This window comes from Megascapheus bottae, chromosome 14 (assembly GCF_031878675.1).
Source record: "Megascapheus bottae isolate mThoBot1 chromosome 14, mThoBot2.hap1, whole genome shotgun sequence".
Taxonomy (NCBI): Eukaryota; Metazoa; Chordata; class Mammalia; order Rodentia; family Geomyidae; genus Megascapheus; species Megascapheus bottae.
The window spans coordinates 35,843,344-35,852,749 of record NC_143522.1 but is presented as its reverse complement, the minus strand read 5'-3'; the positions used below and the strand labels follow the sequence as shown (position 1 = coordinate 35,852,749).

At 38.8% G+C, this 9,406-nt stretch overlaps 1 pseudogene; it reads right to left on the bottom strand.

The window, feature by feature from the left end:
* Window positions 1–871: 871 nt before the first annotated feature.
* Window positions 872–1,918, bottom strand: LOC150055065 (heat shock protein HSP 90-alpha pseudogene; annotated as a pseudogene).
* Window positions 1,919–9,406: the final 7,488 nt, after the last annotated feature.

Genomic DNA, 9,406 nt, shown 5'->3' with positions numbered 1-9,406 from the left:
ACATCATTGTGCTTGTGGATTTAGTATGCTCTTGTATCTGGACCATTGAGTAAATGTCAAGTAGTGGGTTTGCTGGGTCATAGGGCGCTCTATGTTTAGTCTTTTGAGGAATTGCCATATTGCTTTCCAGAGTGGTTGAACGAGTTTACATATTTACAGTAATAATTAGGGGAATATTAATAGAATAAAGAATTCATTACAAAGCCAATAATAGAGTCGATTAGGCACGAGGAAAGCGGGAAGGGGAAGGGGAGAGGGTGAATATGATCTAAATTCATTAATATATGATAACCATATCACAATAAAACCCATCATTTTGGATAGTTAGTATATACTAATACATTTTTTAAACTCATCTATATTTGCCACCTTTTAAAGCACACTGTGGGCACACTACATCTCCACACACAAGCTCTGCTGCTGAGTGGCTTTAATGTTTTTACAACATAACATCTAGGGAGTTTACTTGTATTTCTCTAAATAGTACACTTTTCTCTGGAAAACAAGCCCTGTGGAGTTCCTCCCGTCAAGCTGTGTCTGCCTAACACACTAACTACAGGAGTGGACCCATTCTGTTGAAATGCAAAATTTTCTTTAAATGTCAAGGTAAATATGCCAGAACACACATCAGTGACAAAAATCTTTGTTTTACTCAGGAATCTGGCTTCGTAGCTTAACACTCCAGACCATAAACAATAGGTCACATTACAGCTAACAGCAAACATCGCCACCTGTTCAAAACCAAGGTGAAACTAGAAAAAAGCATTACTAACCTCTGCTTGGCCTGTAGTGTCACAGTATCACTTAAAAGTAGAAAGAAATCTTGCCTCCCTTTAAGCAGGGGTCATGCCATGCAGAGTTTTAAAAATGTTCACAAAAATAAACAGAATCCTGGACTTCTCATCAGAGGGAGTGAAGGCCAGGGCTGTGGTCCACCCAAGCGGTTGGACATGACAACCTTTTTCTGCGAGATGTCTTTCATGACTTTGCAGAGATTCTCAAACGTGGTCTCCTCCTCCTCCTCCTCCTCCTCTGGGAGCTCCAGGCCTTCTTTGGTGACTGACACTGTCTTCCTCTCGAATCCTTGAGTTGCTGGATACAGTACTCGTCTATGGCTTCATCGTGTAGATCCTGTGCTTCCAAAGCTTTCCACGAAGGCAGAGTTGGCGACCTGGTCTTTGGTTTCCCCTGTGATGCAGTCGATGTGCTTCTGGTGATGCAGAAGTCCTTGGGAGAAACCATCTCGTCCCCAGAAGCAGATGTGTAGGAGAGGCGCAAGAGCTCCGAAAGCTTCTTCTGCTGTTGAGTCCTCATGGATCCCAAGCCTTCTTATTTTTACAGAACTGTTCATCACATTTCTTGTAGTTCTTTCTCTTTCCCTTCTGCCAACTCAGTGAACAGTTCTAGGCATGTTTGGTTTTTTTTGTTGTTGTTGTTTTTTACCAAATTCTTTCTGATAACCCTCAAAATTTTGCTTTGTTGCACCATGTCACTGGAAATGTGCAGGGGGAGGTCCTCAGAATCCACCACCCCCGGGATGCAGTTCAGGTATTCAGGGATCAGCTCCTCACCGTTATCCACGATGAAAACGCTGCAGACACACAGCTTAACGTTGTTCTTTTCTTTCTGTTTTCAAAGAGATCAACAGGAGCACTTCTTGGGACAGAAAGAAGAGTCTGAACTCCAATGGTCCTTCAACGGGAAAATGTTTCTCTGCCAGGTGATCTTCCCAATCGTTGGTCAGGCTCTGCTAGAACTCTCCATACTCTTCATTAGTGACATCGTCAGGGCTTCTGGTCCAAATGGGCTTTGTCTTCTTGAGTTCTTCTTCCTCGTCAGTGTACTTTTCCTTAATCTTCTTCTTTTTCTTGTATGCTAACACATTTTCAAGGATAATAAAAAGTAAAACCTGACCCATAGTTGTCAAAAGTACCAAATCGTCCAAATAAAGAAACTTCTTGGAAATTTTCATAAAAAGACGCTACTTTTAGCATAGAAATATAATGTATTCTGGGTGCCATTCTGGATTAGGAAAAACCATCAGTAAAGTATGAACATTACTGTTAATAATAAAATAAGAAATATTACCACCATAGTTTCTTTTTAAAATTTTGTATTGTTCATAAAGGTGGTGTACAAAGTGGTTACAGTTAGATAAGTCAGGAAAAGAGTACATTTCTTTTTGGACAACATCACCCTTTCCTCACTTTCTTCCAGTTTGCCTTACTTGATTTGTCAAATGCACTGTGCTCAAATAGTAAGATAGTAGAAATAATGGAAATTTGGTGTAAGTTTTGTGGGAAGTTTGTATTCATTTCTCATTTTTTCTGTAAATCTAAAAAAGCATTTCTAAAAGCTAAATAAAATCTATTAAAATGTTATCACTGATCTTAAAATTCTTGTCCTATATATTAATTTTTAGAAGTGAAATGTTTTTCTGGTTGTACCCAGAGTGTCTATTATGTTCTTATTTTCATCCTTGCTATCATATTTTAAAGATCTGAATCATTTTCTATTTGTTAGAGGTGCACACAAAAAAGTCAGTGTAACTTTTTGCCAAACTGTGATTCCTCATTCCTCATATTTCAGTCATTTAATACAGCATTGTGCTTTAGTATTACTTCTTTCTATTTTTATCTTCAGTTTTGACAACACTTTGAAATGAAGCTTTTCAATTACTATTTTTTTGTCAATGGTTCTCATAAGAAAGGATTCTACCATCCATGACACCTGCTTAGAATGAATGTCAGACATTCTCCCACCCACTTTTAAGGTGATCACTGAGTGGAAAGGTCAGATTTGTCCTTATTTTATTTTTCATTGAATCCCCATGTCTTTGGGAGGAAATTCATTTGACCATGCAGCTGAGTTAGAAGAGAACAGAATTCATAAAACACTTGAAGAAGCAATTGGATTAAGTACAGTAGTACTTCACAGCAAGAATCCTGGGACCTAAACTCTCCAAATAAATTGTAAATGCACTCTTATATACAATCCTTCAATATTACATTTAAAAAATCACTTCTAGGTTTAAAAGAGGATAGTATCAACACAACATCACTGACTGACATAATTTAGGCCACAAAAGTGATACAGAAAAATAATGGGAGGGGTAAAAATGTTCAACAATAATGTACTCACTATCTTACATATATAAATGTAACCCTCTGTACATCACCGAGACAATAAAAATGAGTTAAAAATGATACAATACTGCTATTGAAGACTTTATAAATAAATTGCAGAAAAATATTCAGCAAGCTGTAACATTACAACACATGTTGGTTAAGATTTTCTGTCTTCAAGAATGTGTCATGTATGACATGATCCATGTCTGAGGAGAATATACCCTTTAAAGCTACAAATTTCACTGAGAAAACTATAATAAAATCAATCAGTATGTTTGTGCTGTTCTGGGTGCCACATAAAGGGGAGAAGTGTTTGGAGCTTAGAAATCTTGTTAAAAATGAAGTGGTAAGAAAATAATTTCTCTCTCTAGTTCCTGTGGAGGACTGCAAGTATTCCCTTTCCAAAGGACAAACTGAGGATTGCAGAGAAACTGAAGATGATCTAGTTTTTGTACAAGGAGAAAAAACCTTGGCCTGTAGTTCAAATTGTGTTTAACTTTTAAACGACTAAACTAGGGTTCCTCAAGCCATACTATAGGTATTTGACTCAAGAGTTATTTTTGTGGAGAGCTGTGCAATAAATAGATTAACAGGAAAACTTTAGGAGAGATATTTGGGGCCTTGAATTTAGGCCTTGTGCTTGCAACTACCATTTAAGCCCTGCCCCTAGACATTTCGCTTCTAGTTATTTTCCATGTCAGCTTTCATACTTTGTCTCTTTAGTTGTGATTCTCTTTATATCTACCTCTTAAGTAATGGGGATTTCAGATATATAAGTGAAACTCTTCATCAGACTTTATAACATATAGCACTGCCTTTGTTACCCGCCCACTAGATACTAATAGAAGAATATTTCCTCCAGTCATGACCATCAAATATGCCTAGATAAAATTGCCCAAATTAAAATGCACTGCTTTTATCCACCATATTTCTCACTGAGTATATAATAGAAAGTGAAGGAAGACATAAACACCAGTTCACTTGTAATGTATAATCTATAGATAACAGATAGATTGAAAAATAATGTAGAGGTAAATAGAATAGATGGGTTAAGAATGCCAATATTTATTTCCTGGAATCTTGTAGTATTAAAAGAACCAATTCCTAAGAGTCACTGCAGATGATTGGTATAAAGAATGGATACTAGGGCAAAGAAAATTTTTTAGATAAAAGTCTTCAGCAATAAAGAAAAAGCATATGGACTAAATATATCAAGACCATGACTGAGAGACTACAAACTAACATTCATATTTAATTGCAAATATCTTTGTAGCAAGATTTACAATGGAGATAGTCCTTGTTAATTTGCATTCTTCTAAAACCAACCAGAAATGCTACTAATTTTGTTGTTGTCGTAGGCGTTGAGTTTGGGGGGAAAAAAAAAACCACAATGGATTTCTCACAGCAATAATAACAGAGAAATAAACATCTGTTATTGTGGAATCAGAAAATACTCTATAAAATATGTTGTGTGTGCTCCAACTTGCCAGCCATCAGATTCCTGTCAAAATCATTTCTGTTCTGTCTAAAAAACAGCTGAAAAGTCCCAAACAAAATAAAATGAGAATGATTTGTTACGTTAGCCATCCATTTTGTGTTTGAATAAATGTCCTTCCTGCCAAATGTAGCTTTGTAGATGTATAAATATGACTAAATAAAAATAATTTATATGCAAATGTCACCAGTGTGCAAAAGTATAATGAATAATTTGTGTTTTGGTCAGTTGGATGGAGACTGTATTTAATAAAAATTCAAAAATAATAAATATCAGAACCATTCTAACATTTAAACTCCATTTTGTGTGACAGTATGTTCTATTAGTAACATGTCTATACACATATTTCCAACTTATATTTATCCCTCATAAAAAGAGATACATGTCTTTTCCAATAACAAAATTTATATTGAGACAGTGACAATTTGATACCCACATAAATATCTACAATTTAGTCTTTGCTGTATATACTTTTTTAATCCTAAGTATATACTCCACTGCATAAATATATCACAATTCATTCATCACTATACTGGATAATGGATATTTTGATTATTCTTTAATTTATGGTATCACTAAGAAAATAATAACAAAGGCTATGATAATAAAAGAAAAATGAACTCTTATATACATTAGTAGAAACATAAATTAATTCAACAACTAAGGAAATCAGATGGAGATTACTTAAAATATTGTAAATAGAGCTATCGTATGATCCTGCTATGCAACTTTTGGGTATCCATCTAAGCTAATGTTAACCAACATATAAGAAAAATACTTGATTTCTTGATTACAGCAGTATTATTACAATAACCAAGAAACAAAACCAGCTTAGACATTAACCATCAATGATTTGGCAAGAATATGTATTTCATATATACAACTGAGTATAACCATAAAGAAATATGGATTTATATATTATGCAGAAAAATGAATGGAACTGAAGAGCATCATAAGCAAGGCAAACCAAGCCTGATTTCACTTATATGCAGAATCTTGGGAAGGAGGGAGAGTATGGGAGAAGGAAAGTAGAAGAAAATGACGGAGGAGGTAGCAATGTTTCCTTCAATAAGAATTATACTCACTTCCTTACTTATGTTACTATAATCCCTTAGTACATCGCATTTGCAATAAAATCAAGATAAAACCCTTTGTAGAAATAATGTATGGCAATAAAATATTTTTAAAAGTGAGCATCAATTTTCATAAGCAGCATTATTAATATACATCCTATTAGTAGTGTGGAAAATTCCTAACACTCCGTATCCCATCCAACAATACTTATGATTAATTTATCTTAAATCTTACGTATTTTTTGCTTATAATGGTTTCTCAATTTTATTTTTGTTTTTATTTTCTCAGTAATAGACTATATCTAAAACATTGTCGACATCTGTTGATTATTTTTATAGGCTATGTATTTAATTACTAGCTGGTTAATTTGTGGAAATTAAACAGAAGACAGTCAAATAAAGATGATATAATTTACTATTAATTAAATTAAAGAAGAATGAAAATGCCAGAAACTCCAGACTTCCTACAAATTATACTTAGAGACACTGATTTATACTGAAATAGTAAGAGATTCTGCTTTCCTACTAGAACAAGCCAAGGGGTCCACTGTAAAACATTTTCCTCTATATTGGAAATCTATCTTTTTTCTTCCTCCCTTGGAAACATGATTGTACTATGTATGTAGAGCAGACTTACTGCAACTCTCAGTGCAGCCCTCTGTGTGGCTCAGAGGGTTCCTCCTTCACCTTCACATCCTAAGTGCTAGGACTACAAATGTTCACCATGCCTCAAGATCTATGTTGAATGAACGTTACAATTTCAAAAACATTTCGGTAAGGGACTGTGGGGAAATCTGAACTCAAAAAGACAGGGCAAATTCCCTATCAGTCTTCTGTTGACTAGCCTGTGTACAGTAATTGGCTATTCCTAGCATAATTACTACCATACAATAGTAGCCGGTGTTTAAAATAATCATAAGACTCTACTTGAAAAGACGGGTGAAGAATGACTTTGGGAGGCAGAGGGCAATTTTTCTATCACCACATGATGGAAAAGGCCATTAGAGAAAGTAGACTGATAGAGAAAACTCATCTCCATAGATAGGAACAACAGTAAAATACATAGCATCTGTAGCTTCTAAGACTTCCCTTCATGACAGTGCAGTCTCTCAAAAAAAATTCACTAGTGCAATTCCATCTGTGCAGTCTCTCTGTGGTAACTATTCTACAGAACTCTCTCTCGTGTTAGAAAAACAGTGGTGCATAGTGCAAAGCCAGGCCAGACAGAAAAGTCTACATGAGGGTCAAAGGAAGATGGCACCGAGACAATAGGGACACTGCCTAGCTCTCTCTCACAAAAAGAGAGAACCAGGGAGTCCCACGAGTCAACTACCTAAAGAAATCCACAACAACAAACACAAAAAGCAACGGAGAAGGACTCAAACCGGAAAAGAAATCCAGATAAAACTCACATCCAACTTTCTCAAAGAATTCGGAACATGAGGACCCTCCCCCACCTCTCGCCGCCGGATCCAAGCCGAGAAAGCCGTGGAAAGCCAGGAAAAGTGGCTGCGGGCGCCGGCTCCAAGCCACGAAAAGCGGCGGCAGTGGAGGGCGCCAGGCCGGGAGCCCAACAGCTGTAGAAACCAGCACAGAACCTGGCCAGCGAACGGCGGAAGCAGCAGAACCCAGACGCCGAACCAGAACAGCAAGCAGCAGAACCCAGACGCAGAACACAGGCGGCGGCGGAGACCCGAGGGGAGTGAAAGACTCCCCACCACCGTGGAGCACCCACAGACAGACGCAGAGGCGTGAGTAATACAGCGCATCCCCAAACACATCGGGAAAGCGGAGCGGGTGCCAAGCAATAGAACTTAACTCAGACCCCAACACCCCGCCCGAGAAAGACTGGCAGGAGCAGGGGGGCAAGGAATTTAGAATCCTGTCCCTCCCCTCAACAGCCCCCTCCCACAGGCCATTGACTGGAGATTGACAGGCGGGCTACCCATAAGACCCAGCACCCCACCAAGGGAGGCGGGGCTGCCCCAACTCCCACCCGCCCAACGGGCTCAACCCCCAGCCCTCTGACTGGAGACTGAAGAGCGGGCGGACCCTAAGACTCAGCACCCCACCAGGGGAGGTGGAGCTGTCCCAGCTCCCACCCGCCCACCAGGGTCCTCTCCCAGGCCACTGGATCTGGAGAGTGGAGGGCGTTGGGACCCTGCCTTACAACAGTGGGTAGGGGGTGCGGGAAAATAGGAGCCAGCATCTGCCCCCCCTCAATTCTCTAGCGGGGCATCCTCCAGCTGGGAATCCTGAGCAAGACAGCACCGAGGGGCCCCCCCACAGTCCCAGACTGTGACAAAGCAGTGGAAACACAGCAGGGATCTGAAGGGCCAACCAGCAGCCAAGCTCCCCTTCTGAGAATCAAAAAGGCACGGGCCCCGCCCCTGGGAACAGAGGGGTCTCCTCCTGGACCTGCTGAGAGCCCCTGAAACTCTCAATCCCCAGACTCTTGGCTTGTGGCCGCCCCTGGAAGCAGCACAGGCAAACGTCTGCCAACGGCACTCAGACGGAAGCTCGCAGATCCATCCCATTGTCCACTGTGAGGACACTGGATGGGCTAAGAGCTACTCGTGCAGCAACACATAAGATTTATTCTAATACTTTTCAAACTTTGTACTCAAATACGCTACCAGCTTACCAACTTAGGTCAGTTATCCTTACGCTATTCCTATTCTTCATTACTACAATATTCTTACACTCCTACGTTAATCCTCTTGTACCTCCCCTGACCTCTCTCATTCTATTTTTCTATCTCTGGACCTCTATTCGTCTTTCAACCCTTATACTGCATGGATCTACACTTGATGGCTGTTGAGCAATACTGTATATCTAGGTGTTTAATTATTCTCTAGGCTCAGAGGGACTTAAAGACAATAGAGATTGGATTGAGAGGCTTATTGTTTTGGGTATAAATCGCTTATCAGTGGATGTATTAGACTGGTCGGTAACTGCACAAAAAGAAAGAGTGATAACACCAATCAAAACTTGTGAACATCTAGTGTCTGCCAGCTAAAGAGATCTAGGTTAGTTATATCTGAAAAACTATAATCGTGTTTAGTATTAATCTTGCTCCCATTTTCAAATGGGCAGAACAAGAAACTCAAGAAAAATGTCAAATCAAGAAACAACATCCCCCACCCAATGTAAACAGACAATGGAACAGTCACTGGCAAACCTAGAGGAGAGTCTTCCAAGTGCTATACAAATGCAATTGATAAACATCATTAATGAAAAATGTGAAAATATAAAGAAAGAGATAAGGGAGGAAGCCATAGCTGAACAAGAGGAAACCATAAACAAGGTGATAAGTGAAAAAGAAGAAGCCATAAAGGAGGCCATAATAAAGGTTTTTCAAAGAAAGATGGATGAATTCATAGAATCCACAAATAAAAAGGTGACCGAACTCCAGCAAATGTTCAAAGAAAATAAAGCTACTGAGATAACCACTCAAATGGAAATCAAGGAGCTAAAGAAATCCATACATGATCTAAAAGAAGAGATGCAAGGCATCAAAAATGAGCAATTAGAAGCAAGGGAGATGAAAAATAAAGTAGATAGCTTTGATAGCAGCTTAGAACTGGATCAATAGATACCAAAATAAGGATCCTAAAGGCAGCCAGGGAGAAGGGATCAATCACCTATAAAGGCAAACCAATCAGAATAACCCCAGATTTCTCAGCAGAGACCATGCAAGCAAGAAGTGA